This window comes from Vespa velutina, chromosome 18, assembly GCF_912470025.1.
Source record: "Vespa velutina chromosome 18, iVesVel2.1, whole genome shotgun sequence".
Classification (NCBI taxonomy): domain Eukaryota; kingdom Metazoa; phylum Arthropoda; class Insecta; order Hymenoptera; family Vespidae; genus Vespa; species Vespa velutina.
In genome coordinates this window covers 1,095,132-1,113,960 of record NC_062205.1, presented here as the reverse complement: position 1 = coordinate 1,113,960, position 18,829 = coordinate 1,095,132, and the positions used below count along the sequence as shown (strand labels likewise).

Genomic DNA, 18,829 nt, shown 5'->3' with positions numbered 1-18,829 from the left:
ATAAAAGGAAATGAAGAAAAATTAAAATAATATTTGATTTTTAATAATTTAGAGTTAATAATTTTTTTTTTCTTACAATTATAAAAGAAAGAAAAAATAATAATAATAATAAAGAAATAATCGATAAACTAGAGAGGAAGAAAAGGAGGAAGGAAAAAATAAAATATAAAAGAGACGTAATAGAGGTATATATTCGTTGATTAATTAGAAAATTAATAGAACTGTAACATACTAATATAAACGTTTAGTTAATATTCTCAATGATTTATTTACGTTATCGGACGATACTAGTGATCACCGGTATTGATAAACCATGCATGGGATATCGTCTATTTAAGCGACAAACCGCTGACACACGGGTTGTTTGCATATTATGCGTTCGCACGTTGCCTATATTTTCGGTCACAGTGCGTACTATAAAGATCATCTAATTTCGACAAGTTAATCCATGTGTGTATATATGTATGTATATATTGGATAGCTTTATGTGTACACGAATAACTCGGAAATAAACCAATTGTAAACGGAAATTCGTGGGATACACCTGCTACCGTCCGAGATAATACGATAAACCGGTTGGTTATTTCTTTTTCTTTTATTTTTTTTCTTCCATTTTTGATCTTTCTCTCTCTCTCTCTCTCTCTCTCTTTCTTTCTATCTATCTATCTATTTATTTATTTATTTATATATATATATATATCGTTCTCTCTTTTCACGATCGATTTTTCATAAATTCGGTATATTATGTTTCATGAACATTTCTCAGGATACTTATTTATTTATATATTTATATATAGTATCGATAATTTTAACCAATATTTATGTATTACAATCAGTTAGATATCATACGATAAATAGAATAAAAAATAGAATAATATTAATTATTTATAATCTGTTCTATAAATAATAGTTTTATTGTAAAGCTTTTAAAATACGCTATAGATAATACAAAGACAAGAATCTATAGTAATAAGATATATTTAATTATATAATTAAATATAATATATATATATAATATATATATATATATATATATATATATATATATATATTAATTAAACACATATATATATGTATATAATTGAACATGTGTATATATATATATATATATAAATAGATTAGATAGAAAGGTAGAGAAAGAGAAGGAGAGAGATAGAGATAGAAAGGGAAGAGAGAGAGAGAGAGAGAGAGAGAGAGAGAGAGAGAGAGAGAAAAGAGAGAGAGGAGAGAGAGAGAGAAATAGTACGTTTGATTATATTCATAACTCCAAAGTAATTTCGTCGAGGCAGGTATTCCCAAGATGCTTGGCACCAAAAGCAATGTCATATTAATATCGACCTTACTATCTTTCTCGGGGGCAAAGTAGAAAGCCCGTCGTCGTCTCTTACGTTGTCAGCTTGATTCAATCAGTCTGTGAAACGGGGAATATGTTCTAGATTGTAAGGAAAGACATTTTATAGTGGGTGTTTGTGGGAGGGAATAGAAAAAAAAAATGATTCTATCTTCGTACTATACTTATAATACTTTCCTTTCATCTGATTCGCAACCATGATAAAAAGATCTAGTCGATCAATAATTTTCGACTCAAATTCAACTAACGTCGACCCGAATATGGCGATGTCAAATTCCACCTCTCCTCTCAACATTTTTATCGATCTATCTATCTATGCATGTATATATGTATGTATGTATGTATGTATGTATGTATGTATGCGAGAATGTGTGAACGCGATGAGAAAGGGTTTCTCTGATTGTGACCGACCAAAGGGAATGACAATTTCCTTTTATTCTTCATAGCACTTCTTTCCTCTTGATTTCGCTCGATTAATAGAGAGAAAGAGAGAGAGAGAGAGAGAGAGAGAGAGAGAGAGGGAGGGAGAAAGGGAGAAAAAGAAGAGAGAATCTTCAAGGATCGGATATGGAATTCCATTGACGAAAGAGGTTCACTTTTTAATGAAACTATCTCTTTAAATTCAATTTTTAAACTTGATGCATACATATTTGTTTCAAGATAAAAAGATGATATCATCTTTTTCTTTCTTTTATATTCATTTCTTTTCTCTTTTTCTTTTTCGTTTATTTTTTCTTCATCGGAAAGACAAAGAGAACAAATTGTTCGTTGATTTTATTGAAAACCAACGAATCATTTGAGAATAATCGTTTTAATTCGTATTTTGTTAATTGTCTTTGAAACAATTTGATTAGATTTTGAAATAAATTCGAAGAAATACGAGACAATGTATTTTAATAATCGAACAAATTCTTACTTCGAATGAATCGAGTACATTTTTGTATAAGGTATGCCACATTGAAATATTTCAAATTTGTATCTGTAGGAATTAAAAGAATTTTTTATAAGTTTTTTCATTTGTAAAATTAGAAAATACGAAGATTTATAAACGTTACTATATATAATAATTTCGTATGATATCAATTGATTATAAAAGGATGTAATTTTGGTTTAGTCAGTGATTTCTTTTTTTGTTTTGTTTTGTTTTGTTTTTGTTTTTTTTTTTTTTTTGTTATCAAGATTAAAATATTCAAAAGATTTACAAACGTTTCTTTGATCGTTATTAATAATTTCTTATGAATTCATTTAATTATATAAAACAGTTTTACGATTTAATTATTGATTTTTTATTTTTATCAAAGAATATTCTAAAGATTTGTAAAAAAGATTATCCAAGATTATTTTTTTTTTTTTTGCTTATTAGGAATAATTTCGTACAAATTCATTTATATAAAGCTGTTTTCATTTAATTGTGATTTTTTTTTTTTTTTTTTTTATCATGATCAGAAAATTCACAAATTAATAAATGCTTCTTTGGTTCATATTAATATAATTAATAATTAGTATTATTAATAATTCATTCATATACAGTTGTTATCATTTAATCAATTTTTTATCAATGTCAGAAAATTCAAAGGATTCATAAACATTTTTGTTTTTTTTTTTTTTTTTTTTTTTTTTTTTTTTTTTTTTTTTATTATTATTACGAATAATTTCGCATAAATTTATTTATATACATCGGTTCCGATTTAATCAGTGAACCTTTTTTTTTCTTATCAAGATCACAAAATTCACAAATTTACAAATTTTCGATTCGATTACTATTAATAATTTCGTACGAATTCATTCATATAAAACTGTTTTCGCTTAATCAATGATTTTGTTTTTTATCATGATGAAAAAATTTATAAACGTTCCTTTGTTTATCACGAATAATTACATATGAATTCATTCATATATATATAGCTATTTTCATTTAATTAATGATTTTATTTATTTATTTTTTTTTGTCTTAAATAAAAATCAAAGAATTCAAAGAGTTCATAAACGTTCCTTTGATTATTACCAATAATTTCATACGAATTTATACGCATACAGGTGTTTTCATTTAATCAGTATTTTTTGTTTTTTAACATGATCAGAAAATTTCAAAGATTTCATAATCGTTCTTTTGGTTATTACTAATAATTTTCTATGGATTCATTTATATACAACAGTTTCCATTTAATCGTGATGTCTAGGAAACATGGAACGGAGTCTTGTTAAATTAATAACCAATGCAGCCATACAACGTCGAACCATCTGTCGTATCGTTTTTAGGACTGGGAATATGAATAGAGAGAGAGAGAGAGAGAGAGAGAGAGAGAGAGAGAGAGAGAGAGAGAGAGAGAGAGGGGGGGGTGGTGAGGGAGAGAAAGAGAGAGAGAGAGGGAGAGAGAGATCTGTCACGTGGAAGAATATACGGAATATTAAGAACACTCTTTTCGTTTCTTCTTTACATTGCATTAAACATTTCACTCTTTTAAGAAGGTAGTTCGATATATCGTTAAATAATAATAATATTCCTCGTTGAATAACAATAAAATTCCTCGTTAAACTCTAATAGTTAAATAGCAATTTTAATCGATTATAAAAAAAAAAAAAAAAAAAAAAAAAGAAAAAAGTTACAAGTTTCATTTACGAGGAATTTCATTTAGTTTCATTTTGTATTTGCCATTAATAAAGAGAGAACCTTTCACGATTTACCACTTTAACGTAGAGAAACATTCTCACGATCACGATCCTTTGTGGTCTATGAAAAGTTTTTCGTAATACTTTATCGAAACTATATACAGGGTATCGCATTTATAATAGTTTCTCATATCTCTTACAAAATAATCTCTCAAATTTCTCATACGATGTTATCACGTGACGCACTTGTTATTATATTAATTATATTATTCCGTATCGTGACATTAATTTATTCTCGTTCATTGTTCACGATTAAATTTGAAATTTCATTCGAGAGATGAAGAAAAGATTTTCATGGGAATGAAAATAAATAAGAAATATCATATCCTCTGTTCAAATTGAAATTCCCGAATGCTTACGACGATCTCGATTTCGAGATGACGAAATTAAAAATTTCGAGATCGTTTCAAATGCAAGAAAAATAGGAAGGAAGGAAAAAAGAAAAAGAAGGTGGGGAGGGGGGAGGGGAGGGGGAAAGGGAGGAAAAAAAAATATCGCGGAATATTTTCTAACGTCGTTCAAGAATTTTTTCGAATTGTGGAGCAAAAGAAAGAAAGAAAGAAAATAAGAAAAGAAAAAAAAAAAAAAAAAAGGAAAAAGAACCTTGAGACACCCTTTATATATCATCTCGAGGAACGATTCCTTTCGCGTTTCTTTGCCCGGAGGCTCTTCGATGCTGTAGCTATGATAGAAGAATAAAAATAAGAGAAAAAAAATAGAAGAAGAAAGCAGAGGAAAGCTGAAGAAAGAAGACGAAGGAAGAAGAAAGAATAAAAAAGAGAAAAAGAGGAGAAGAAAGAGGGGGGAAAAAAAAAGGAGCATAGAATAATTTACCGTAGCTACGCCTGCAGCTCGTGAAGTGTAATGCGGAATAATGTTTTACACCCTTTCGTGAGGGTAGGTATCCCAGCCAACCCCCATCTCAAGCAACCACCAATCCTCTCCGTTTCATCCTATTCCACTTCACCCCGTTCCAACCCGCCTCATCTTGCCACCCTCGTTGAAGCTTTAAGTTCACTTCGTAGAGAACCGCGAACTTACGACGATATGAATTTTGCAACGTTAGGACGTATGCCCGGTACATTCATCATCTCACTTTTTATCCCTTTCACTATCCCCTCACCTCAGCTACCATTTCATCCTATTCACTCCCTTGGGATACGTCCTTAAAGTGGCTAGTTGCCAATAAGCCAATGTGAACTGATTATTTGTGAATAAGAAATAATGCAGGCTGTTTTTTTTTTCGTAATGATATTCTTACTATCGAGAACGATAAAGGACATTTTTTGTTGGGATGTTATTGCATCGTAAACTTTCGATACATTGACAAATTTCGATTTGCTTTTTTTTTTCTTTTTCTTTTTTACCTTTTTTTTTTTTCTTTCTCTCTTTCTTTTCTACTACTCTTTCTCTTTATCACTTATGTCATTTTATAAATTAATCATTTTATATGAGAATTTGTTATTCTTCTTTTTCCCTTTTTTATTTATTTATTTTTTTTTTTTTTTTTTTTTTTCTTCTTTTTCGTAGTATCTACACGACAGGAAATAAATACGAATTAAGAGTTTTATTATTTTTTTTTTTATTTTGTTATCTATATTTCATAAATTTGTCCTTAATACGTCGATGATTATCACTTGTGAGCAATCGATAGTGAGCAATCCTTGAAATCATAAAAGATTTTTGTGATTTTTATTTTGTCAAAAAAAAAAAAAAAAGAAAAGAAAATAATAAACGATCAAATAGAACGACTCTTACATTATCAGTTTTAGTTTATGGAAAATTATTTATTTAGAATAAATGGAATAATAAATTTGTTTTATTAAAATTATTTTACTTATAATTTTATTTAAATGTTACATTTTTTAATTCGTAATATTTGTAAATTAATAGAAATACATTAATTTAATTTGAATAATACAAATTTTATTTTCTATTTTTTTTTGTTATCTTTATTCTAGTAGTTAATTAATTAATTAATTAATTAATTAATGGAGTTATTAAAATTATCAAGTAAGATAATTGTGTTTTAAGATTATAATTAATATTTTGCAGAAAACTTTTAAATCGTTTCTTGTGACTAAAATTTCAAATGAAAGAAACACATTTTCAGAATTACATTTTTTTTAATCTAGCCAATGATATTGCGAACCAATTTTTTGATAGAAAAAGTTTCGATAAAAGGCAATGAAATTAATCGGTCGAAATTTTATTACGTAATTCAGATCTTGAATTTTATAAAAAAATAAAAACTTGACGTAACTGGACATAATCAAATAATAATCTAAAGTAAAAATCGTAGATAACGATTATATAATCGTTATCCAAAATTTTCGTTTCTATTAACAAATAGAATAATAAAACTACGAATAGAAAAGATTTATATTAAAATTTAATTTCATATTAGCGATCAATTCGCTCGTTTTTTTATCCTATATTTAAAAGTTAACAAACATATATTTATGTATATAATTATATAATAATTGACAAAAATTACATTTTCTGACGAACTATATCAAAATAAACATAAACGAGAGTAAGACTCATTGTCACGGTCCTTACGATTTTTTATTATTATAATTTTATGTAATTTTGATAAAAATTTCACACATCTTCATCGTAAATGAAACTAAGTTGTTAAGAGCAATCAAATGTATAATCCATAAAATGTACACACAGACAGATATACACATACACACACACAGAGAAATACAGTCACAATAATTTATTATGACAAGCTTATAATAATGAAAATTCAATTGTCGATTCTCCAAGATAATATCTACAAAAATCTTGTACATTTTGATCAAACAACGAGTTAAAAAGTAAATAAAACATTCAAAGATCGGATTCGTGAAAATAAACGTCAGGAGTCATCGAAAGGTACATATCGTTTTCATTTTCCCTCCATTTTTTTTTTCATGATTATACATTTGTACATTACTTCCGCGGACACATACGTACACATATATACGTACATATATATATGTATATGTGTATATATATATATATATATATATATATATATATATATGTATGTATTTTATTCGCAATTCAGTGTGGAATAAAGTAATAAGAATTATTGAAGTAGGTTAAGGAGAAACGCGTGAATCTTCTTTGTTTATAAAAGTCACGAACTAACAGTTAGTCAAGGATGAAATATTGTACATTTACATATATATCTATCATGTGTGTGTCTATACATATGTATAGTTATATATACGTATATACATACATACATACATAGATATATATATATACATAGTGTGATGTCTCTCTATGTATATGTGCGTATGTGTGTGTTGTGTTTGTGTATATGTTCACTGTAAATAGCTCGTATTCGTCCTTACAGCTTATGAGAAGAGTTACGTGATAAAATCTGCGAATGTATACAAAGGTAACGTGTTTATTTGGGTATGTACACGTAGAACAAAGGATTCCCCAAGAGTATGGTATAAAGAATGTTTATATTAACGAATAATCTCATTTTCGTTTGTTTATTTTCGTTAGTAAATAATGCGAAACATAGATCGACGAAATAAAAACAAATGTTAACGTATATTTTAACGTGATACGATTTAACTATGTTTGTTTGTTTCAATATAGAGCGAGAAAATTTTGATATTATACATGTTAATTAGAATATTTGTGAGAAATCTATATAAAGGGCGATTGTTTCTTTATAAAATTATTATCTTTTATTATAGATACGTTTTACGTCGCTTATTTTATTCTTTTTTTTATTTTTTTTATTTGTCATATATAAATTAAACAATATTAATAAGTTACTAGATGATATTCTTAAAATATATATATATATATATATATATATATATATATATTTATATATATATATTTATATATATATATTTATAGTGAAGTTGAATCGAAGAATTTAGTTTTACGAGAATGAAAAACAGTTTTATATAATGAGAACGAAGTAATTTTATTACTAGACACATTTTCTAATTCTTTCTTTAATTCTCTCTTTATCTCGTTCGAATTGAAAGTCTCAAAGCGTAGCAGGATTCCCAAGTGATCACGGTACGTCGCCATTGTTCGTATATTTTCCCCTTTCCTTTCTTTTCTATTCTTTTGTTTTCTTTTATTTCCTTTTTCTTTTCTTTTCTTCTTCATCCGCCATAATCCGAAAGAGGTTTAAATCTAAATGAGTTAGTCGTTTTTCCATAAAATATAGGAAAGATTCGTGAACTATAAGCTGTAACTGTCTCGTTGGATGTATCCATGCATTCAGGGGCGTATTTAACGTAAGGCGCATTAGAACGGAAAACTTGGGCATTGCTCTCTACGGGGTCGTCACATTTTAAAATCTTACTTCTGACCTAATCACTTTATGAACAATAATATAAAGAATAATGTAGAAATAGAAAAAAAAAAATGATACAAAAAAATAGTTTCTTTTCTTTTTTTTCTTTTTTTTTTTTCTCTTTCTTTAAATCACGTATAGTAATATATTTGTTATTATATTTGTTAAAATCAATGCTAAGGAAAAGAGAAAGTGTTCTTTGTGTTACTATTTTTTTCTTTTCTTTTTTATTTAAATTTGAATCGATTTTTTTTTTTTAACGCGAATATATATATATATATATATATATATATATATATATATATATATCAATGCTGTGTTCCCTTTTTTGTTTTATTAAAACTTATTGTTACGGAAATGTAGATTTTTATTTTCGATAAAATAATTAAAAAAAGAGAGAGAGAGAGAGAGAGAGAGAAAGAAAAAAGAAACAAAATAACTTCGTGAGCAAAATCACGATATTTGATGTAATTACATAGAAGTAAGCGTGTAATGAGACTTGCTTTAATTACGTGAAACTTTTAGAATGAAATTTCGAATTTTACAAAAAATATTTTAGATTATTCGCAATTCGATAATAACGTGATAAATTATCTGATAGGAAGAACAAAAAAAAAAAGAATCAAAAAAGAGAGATTTTTCGTATTTATTAATAAACCAATAAATCATGTTGAATATTATTAATTAAAAGTTAATTTTGTTTAATGAATGAAACGTTATGTTTATTTATATCGTAAAATTCATTGTATAGTTTTTTTTTTTTTTTTTTAACGCTCTCGGGCAATTACGGAAAGGAGTCATGCAATTTATCTAATTGAAAATCATCGAGCATGTCACAAATGGATTTTGATGCGCCTGAGGTATGTTCTAAAGGGATTTGTCCTTATTATGAGACTAACGAAAGAGAACAAACATTTCATTCAACGACAGCTTCTGGTATTATGAGAAAATCTGGTATTAATGTTTTACGAATAGATTGTTCCAATTTTGTGCCAATGGATTTAACCGAGGAAACTGAATTTTCTTGTTAATAAAAATCTACATATAAAAATTTATATATATATATATATATATATATATATATATATATAAAGACTTCTCGCATTTTCATTTGTCAGGATTCAACTAATTTATTTTTATTTCCTCTAATATTTTTCTATTTCATCTTAAAATCATAGATTATGAAAGATTATTCGATAATATTTATTATCTCAGAAAGAAAAGGATTATTTCTTAAATAGTAATTATATTGAAATTTTTTTCGAAATGAAAAATTTCATTATTATTTATTCTTATATTAATTGCAATAACTTGATTCATTCACTTTTATAGCGAACTATATTATAAGTCAGGTTAAATACATTTTCGTTAAATTCGTCTTCCATTTCTGACCAAAATATCTTTCAAATGTTTTCGAGTATAAAGAATGAAAGAAAGAAAGAAAAAAATATAAACAAGGAAAGAAAAAGAAAAGAAAAAAGAATATTTACGACACGAGCGGTACTTGAATCCGAGCCAGTGCGAATGTTTCACATTGCCTACTTCGCTAAAGTCACTAATAGCAAACTAAATAAACATTACAAGTATACAAACTACCTTTAAAACTTTGTGATAAACAACGATACGTTTTTTTTTCTCCTTGTTTTCTTTTTTCGTTTTCTTCATTTCTTTTTTTCTTTTTCTTATACTTTTTCTTTGTTTTTTTTTCTTTTTTTTTTTTTTTTTGCTGACAACATTTTATTTTAAAAGCTTTCTATATCAAAGAAAACATTGTCTCTTTGTCACGGTTACGTTCCTTTTTAATGTCAGAATTATGTTTTACAAGTGGAAAAAATTTTATATATTTTTATAATGCTTTCAATTAAAAAATTATTTAATATATATATATATATATATATATATATATATATATATATATATATATATACATATATATATATATATATTAAAACATATTTTATTTCAGTAGTTTTCTTTTTGTTTTTGTTTATATTTATAAACGAGTATTTTTTTCTACGTTTTAGGTATTTTCAAAAATAACAGACTCCGACATATATCCGATCTTAACATAGCAAGTTTTAAGAACCTGATTAAAATTGAAGTTAAATTTAAATATTATCTACATTATGTATATTCTACATTGTATTAGTAAAGATTAAAAAGAAAAAGTATAAAAAATAATAGTTATAATGATAAAGTTAACTTTGTTATTTGCAAGATCATAGATCGATGCTCGTAAGGATATTTTATTCGCAAGTATTTTTATTTTTGTACAATTTAAAAACAAATATTCTAAACAAGAAATCTAAACAATTTATCCGAACAATTCTTTACTTTGAGAAAATCTGCTATGCGTTTGTAAAATAGCTATTTCTTCAGACCATTTTTTGATTTTTATTTTATTTGAAGTTCTCGAAATAAAATATTTTGAAAAACAATTAATTTTTTTTAGATTTATTTATTTATTTTTCCCATAACAAGAAAAACACATCGATGATCAATCAGCGAATTTTCATTTTTCTTCATATCAATTTCATATTATTAAAATTAATTAATAACTAATTATATCGAAAAATTATATAAGTGAGAATCGATAAAAATAAAATCAATGGTAGATGCAAATTAATGGAATAGAAAGAAAAACTAGTATCATGAATTGGTGATAACGATTGTAATAAGGATAGATAAAAAAAGAAAAAAGAAAAGTAGGTATGTACGATAAGAGAAGATAAGAAACGAAAATAAAAGGAGAAACGGCTAATTAGTATGTACCATTCTGATCGCAGAAACTTTTCGTAACAGTAACATTAAAGTTACGACCAATCGCTTAACTCGATTCAGACTCCGTAAAAGTAGCCGTAAAAGTAACAGTAACGGTTGAAATATTCAACGTGTTGAAATTCTATTGCTACGGTTCTTAAGGATAACCAATCGGATTGCGAGAATTGTTTTGACGTCATTGTTAACGAGCGATAAAACGAAAATATCTGTGAACAAGTTCCATTATCATAGAAATTTAAATGATTATCCGATTAATTTTTTAACTCATCGAAAGATAATAGTATACAATGAGCGTAAAAATTATTCGTACAGCAATGAATTTGAACAAGAATTTTGTAGAATTTTGTTTATTACAAAAAAATTTTAACAAAAAAAAATATATATATATGTATATTCTCAGAAATCTGTAAAACGAATGTTATTAAAAAATAATTATTTATTTATATTTGTAATGAAAATATTAACAAATTTTCAAAAATTAGCAGAAAATGTACGGGGTAATAATTATTCGTAGATTTCTACGTTTACAAAAGAAAAAAGTTTTTGGGGGAAATAACATTCAAGTCTGAAGATTATGCATGGTATTTTTAATTATTATAATTTGATATCTTATACAAGATCCATTGTCGCATATCGTAAGCGAATTTTAGATTATTATCTTGTAAAATGATATATAATTGTCTTGTAATTCAATTTTATTTGTATTACCTTGAAGATGTTATTTTAAAATATTTAATATTAATATTATGTTATCATCAATAAAATAGAAAAATTCAAATACTTTTACATTTATCCAACTCCGAACTGTAATCAAGTCTCTTTCATGCTTTACGGACGTCTAGAAATAGTTTTACATATATTCAGTATTTTTTTCTTTCCAAATAGCGTATCATCCATCCGATATAAATATGTTAAATTTATTTTCATCAGTAAATATAATAATGATTTCAATACTTCATAGGAATATTGATTTAGTCTTTCGAAAATTTTAATCGTTTCTACGTACTTTTCTATTGAAATATATTAAAATTAAGATTATTTTTAAATTTAATAGTTATGTTTATTACATTTATTTATTATTATTAGATTTTGTTGTTATAATTAGATTTTGTTTTACTTTTCAAATTATTTATCGGCTAATATACTCACTTATTTTGCTTTTACTTTCTATGGATTATTTTTTTAAAGAGTTTTGATCTCCATATTTTTCAATAATTCCTTAATTCGTAGACCATTATCTCATCTATAATTTTATAAATTTCACTTAATGTTTTGCACTTATTATTTAAGTAAATTTATAAGAATTTTCTTTTTTTCTTCAAAGATTTCCTTGTCTTTACGTACCATTTTATAATTATCATTGTTGATTATATATAAATCTGAAATACTATTTGTATCGGCGACGTCTCCAAACATACTGATTCTAAATGTATTGACATAAGATGTATTATCTTGTATTTATCTTATGTAAAATGTCACGAATCAAGGACTATACGAATACTTATTATGTGTACATTTTTTGTTAATTCTTGAAAGTCGTTAATATTTTCATAACAAGTATAAGTAAATAATTATTTTTTGATAACATTCGTTTTAGAGATTTCTAAATATATTTATATATATATATTTTTTTTTGTTAACATTTTTTTTTTGTAATAAAAAAAGTTCTATAAAGTTTTTGTTTAAATTTACTGTTGTACGAATATTTCTTTATACTCACTGTATCTAATAAAGAAATATAATCGATGAAAATTGACAAATTTACTTCTAAATTTTACAAAATATTTCTCTTTTTTTTTTCGTTGAATATATTCTTTCTTCTTCTATTATTATAAATAAATAAATAAATAATATAGGATGTATATGACATGTATAATATTTAAATATATATTTTTTTCCACTTCTTTATCTTCTTCTTCGTTTTCTTATCATTATTCCTATTATTATATTATACTATTATATATTATTATTATTATTATTATTATTATTATTATTATTATTATTATTATTATTATTATTATTATAGTTGTAATAATAATAAATATAAAATAGATCAGTGTAATAGAGAAAAAAATAATTTGTCTGGTTGATTTATCTCATATACAATAGAATGTGAAAATTAATTCATACTATGATTTTTATTAAAATAATATACTATAATGTGTATAAGTATTCAACTTATTATTATTTTTCCTTGCGTTTAGAAAATCCGAACAAGATTTTACGCATGCAAACAAACAAGCAATCGATTATAATAATTGACGGAAAAAACACATACACACACTGATATATTGTGTATAGAAAAATTGATAGTGGTGATAGAAGGTTCGTTACATTGATCGCAAATCTCAAAAGACTGTACCAAACTTATTTATCATGGAATATGTCAAAAACAGTAGTTTACACAAATAATGAATCCAAACGTAATTCTTCATACACTTTTATGAACATTGTTATATTTTAAAGGTGAAGATTTAAACGAAAAATTGAATTTTTCAAATTTTCAAAATAGTTTCATTATATCTGGAAAGAAAATTGTATCAAAAAATATTATTTCTATTTTTTCTTTCGTTCGAAAATAAAGAAAAAGATTCTTTCAAAATTTGAAAAACCTAATTTTTCGTTTATATGTTTATTCTTGAAATGAGATTTTGTTCATTAAAATTTGATCAAGAATTATGTTGATATAATCATTATAAAATCAGGGCTGCTAAATACTTAATCTTAAATCAATATTAATAAATAAGATATTTTATGCAACATTATATATAATAATAACAATAATAATAATAATAATATTAATAATACTTATTTTTACGTAGAAGGAAAATTATATGCATAAGAATTATGCATAAGAAGAAATTATAATGAAATCTTTCATAATAAAAAATGAATTGTAATATTAATTGTAGAAATATGTTACGTTAATCACTTTTGGAGCACTTTTAAAGAAATTGGAATATATTCTCGTGAAATTTACCTCCAATTTGTAGTTGAGATTTTAAATATTTGAATAAAAGAAAATCCATATCTATATATATATATATATATATATTTATTCTATATATATATATATATATATACATATATATATATGGTACAAGTGGGTGCTTTAACTCGGGTCAGTAACGTACGAGCACTTCACATTGCTTAATTGTGTTAAATGCATTGATAGCAAATGCAATACAAAACCACATGTAAAATTTTATAATGAACCGCGATTCGTTTTTTGTTTTTTTTTTGCAATGTTATTTCAATTGTCAATGTTTTATTTCAAAGACTTTTTACGTCAAAAAAAAAAAAAAAACATTATCTTTTTGTTTTATTCATATTCTTTTTTTTTTACATTAAAATTATATTTTACGATATTTATGATATTTTATAATATTTTATTTAGAATTCTATTTAGAAAAGGAAAACTTCTACGTACGCTTGTAATACTTTCAACTAAAACATTAGATACAGATATTTTGTATAATAATACTTTTGTAATACATATTGACATTAAATTTTTACGTATTTCTTTTGTCTAATTAATATTTTAAGAAAATCATATGAGATAAGATATTTAAATGTATCTAATTGGTTTTGAATATATTAGAAAATAAAACAAAGATAAAATATGTAAGAAAATTGAGAATTAATGTAAATTAATTAAACAGTGGATTATATTTGTAAATGAGTATATATATATTTTTTTTTATTTTTTTTATATTATTATTATTATATATATATGTATATATATATATATATATATATATATATATAAAATAATAATAATAGTAATAATATATATATATATATATAATCTATTTCGATCACATTCTGTTTTTGACATTTTACGGAGAGAAATTTATAGATTTCTATATATGTTTATTATGTTTTTAAAAACAAAAAATATATATAATTATATTACATATATTTTATTTGAATAAATTTCTATAATATTTATAGACATGTTAAATTATACATATTTCTTTTGTTTTTTATTCTTTTTTTAGGAAAATTATATGAGATAAAATTTTTAAATTTATCAGTCGTTTTTAATAATATCAAAAAATGAAATATGTATTAAAGTTGAAGACATTTAAATTAATTAAATAGTGAATTGTATTTATAGATTATATATATATATATATATATATATATATTTATTATTATTATTATTATTATTATTATTATTATTATTATATATATATACAATAATAACAATAATAATAATATATAATAATAATAATATATATATATATATACACACATATAAGTATTATTTTTTATTTCGATCACATACTTTTTTTTTGACATTTTACGAAAAAGAAAACTTTTATGTTTATAGTCCTTTCAATTAAAAAAATGATTCAATTAAAAAAATATCTTACACATGTTTTATCTGTTAAAGGTAAACTTTAAACTAATAGACATTTTTCTTTATTCAATTATTATTTTAAGCAAATTACGTCACAAAATTTTAAGATATAATCTTTATCGGACATTTTTAACAATATTAGAAAACGAAGAAAAAAAAAAACTAACGATTTATATAATTCGTGTATAGGTAAGGACATATTAGAAAAATAAATTAAAGAAATTAACGTAACGTGTTTCCTGAAAGATCATCATTCGTGCAGTGATTATTATGCTTTTACAATATTTTTTATCTATTTTTACGAATTTCTTTGAAAGTATTCGGAAATTCTTTCGTAACTGTTCGTAAATGGCGCGGGGACTCATACTCGCATTACAGCGATTAAATTATACATATCAATTTAACGTCATTTAAAGATTTATCGTTGCAATAATACATTATATGTATTATTACGTTAAATTTTGATAACAGAAGAAACAATTTTTCGATATAATTGTATAAAATTTAATGTACGCATTAGGTAATCGTATTGTACATAAGGACCTTGTACCTTTATATATAAATTTCGATATAGATGTTCATAGTTCGATGATAGAGTGTTTGTTTTCGGAAAGGTCATCCCGGGTTCGAATCCCACCCCCTACCCCTTGTCTCTGGTCTAGGCAAAAACTTTGTTGTGTCAGCTCTTTAAATTTTTTCTCTTCTCTTTTCTCTTCTGAGACGTATTATTCTTCTCTATATTTATTATCATCTTGTATTTTCACCTTTCCTTTCATAAATAAAAGGTCAAAAAAAAAAAAAAATGGATTATTTCCATATTTGTGATTTGTGTTTGGATTAGTTGGATGGAGTTTTTTCTTCCCTCTCTCCTTTCTTTCTGGTTTTCCTTGTTTCTGTCTCTTTTCCTCCTTTATTTCAGTTTTATAAATTCCTCAAAAAACTAATCCATTTCCATGCTAATCGATAAAGCCTAATAAATCAGACCTGGTTTTTTTTTTGTTGTCCGAATGAAAGCTTTAATTAGGATAAGAAATGTTTCGTCGCATTTCTATAATATATTAAAATATATTTGGTTACTTATATGTGATATCTTCTTTTCAGTTTTGATTTTGAGATTAAATGAGTCATGCTTAAAATCTCAAACAATTTAAAATACTGTGATACAATCCTTTGATCTCTATCATCAAAAAGTTTTCTCACTCATTGACACAGTCAATTCAATTCTCATATCACCGTGTTAAGGGTTAATAGAGGAATGCTTACAGGAGGGGGGAGGAAGACGAACAACAGTTTCTCTTTCTTATTCCTTTCCTTATTGATAGGCAGACAGAGAGAGAGAGAGAGAGGGGGGGGGGTGGTCCGTTCGCTGCTAATGAACGGGACAAATCTCCTTCCTTAAAATTTGGAAAGTTTGAAGATGGATCCCTTTCATCTCAAATTGAGTTTATGTCGGGTTTAGAAGTGCGAGAATATGCCGATGAAGAAAACTTCAGCCGAAAGTATCCTCCTCAAGGTAGCTCAGTTATGAATGGAACAGTTAGATGCTCGAAAATAAATTAAATTAACAATCAAACGAAGACCCAATTTTTTCTTTCTTTCTTTCTTTTCTTTTTTCTTTTTTTGTTTTTGTTTTCCTCTTCTTCTTTCGTTTTTTTTTCAGTTTAATTTCTTCTTTTTCCTTTTTTTTTGTTTTTTTTTTTTCATTGCTACGATACACCTCGAACGAATTTAAATTGCTTTAGCATTTAATGAAATAAGTTTATTTCGTACATTCATTTATAAATAATCATTCACTGAATGGACTTTGATAGGGTTTCTTTTTTGTTTTCTTTTTTTTTTGTTTTTTTTTGTTTGTTTGTTTCTTTATTTTTCGCTCGATTCTTCCAAATGATTTCCAATGAATTTTTCTTTTTCTTTTTTGTTTACTTATTCAACAGACGATATTCATAAATGGATCTTTCTTTATGTAGTACTTTCACTTTTCATTAAGTACATATTTCCAGATATGTACTTATTAAACATTACATACATTACTTGTAGATACTTCATAAGTGTATGTGATGTTTTTATATAAATTTATACTTTTGAAAGTACATACATATGCTTCACATTTATTATTTTGTTTTAATCTTTTCTTTTCTTTTTTCTTTTTTTTTTTTTTTTTCTCTCGAAATTACATTCAATCAGGCAATCTTGTATATTCACGATTTCTATTTTATTTATTATCATAGCAAAGGTATAATAGCTTGGAAAACCAGAATAAATTAATCTTCACAAGGGACAATCTCTCTGAACAATAATCGAATTCGATATGTATTGTACGAGCCTTTTCGAGCATATCTGCATTTTACAATTTCCATATTTTCAAATATCCCAATTTCCAAATCCATCTTCTTCGAAAGCTGATATTAATTACACGAATATTTGCTTGGTAAATTTCTCGTTTAATTATTCGAACGATCAAAAACTTATAAAACGAGAATATGACAAAAATATAATTTTTTTTATTGAAAATGATTTTTAAAAAATGCTTCGATTTATTTTCTTTGTCCTTTTATATGAAAATATTGATCTTCTCTTTTTTTACTGGGAATTTGAAAAACAATTTCGCACTATCCGGAATGGGTCAAGTGCTTATTTGATGGCGGCACGATTCGCCATGTCACAGTGTACCTATGGACATTTGTGGTATTTGTTGTTAATGTCTTACCCAAGGACATTGTACCACGTCCAGTAAACTGCCGCTCTTGGTCCGCGACTGCATATGCAGCTACCTCCTATAATTAGGAGGCGTTCCACCATCCGCCACCTGTGGACGCGTCCGATAGCAGTTAAGAGCTCTGCTTACGATTTTCAATGTCAGCTTGAAATCGACGGATTATTTTTTGATAAAGTTTCATAATTTATGAAGGAGGAAGAAAAAAGAATGTTCTGTCTTATGAAAATAACAAACATATTGCAAAAAACAAAATACAGTATATATCTTCTATTACTAAAAACAAAACTTGTTCATTTATAGATTTCAGATCTTCGTAGGTTCGATGATGGACATTTGTTTCGGAAAAAAAGAAAGATAACAGGTTCGAATTTTGTTCTAGACAAACTTTCTTGTCAGGTTCCAAAGTTTTCTACTTCTAAAGGAATTTTCTATATCCTCTCGTACATTTGCAACTTTACTTTCTTTCCCGATGAAAGGTGAAAAAATAACTTTACTTCCATTTGTGGTTTGTTGGTTCTTTGAATCTCAATTTTTATGGATTTTTATTCCTTCATCCAGTTATTATTCTTTGAAATTCGTCATTCCAGGCTAGTCAATAACTCGTCAGATAAGAGT

The 18,829-nt window shown here is 25.3% G+C and overlaps 1 protein-coding gene and 1 long non-coding RNA gene across 8 annotated transcripts in view; one reads left to right on the top strand and one right to left on the bottom strand.

The window, feature by feature from the left end:
• The window catches only part of LOC124955512 (zwei Ig domain protein zig-8-like), a 198,940-nt gene that overhangs the window by 51,199 nt on the left and 128,912 nt on the right, over window positions 1–18,829 (top strand). The gene's annotated exons all lie outside the window — the stretch shown is intronic.
• Window positions 10,791–12,744, bottom strand: LOC124955515. Its single transcript, XR_007102898.1, has 3 exons — window positions 12,474–12,744; window positions 12,279–12,372; window positions 10,791–12,139 (listed from the first exon to the last, which is right to left on the bottom strand). It is a non-coding gene; the product is annotated as an uncharacterized LOC124955515 (long non-coding RNA).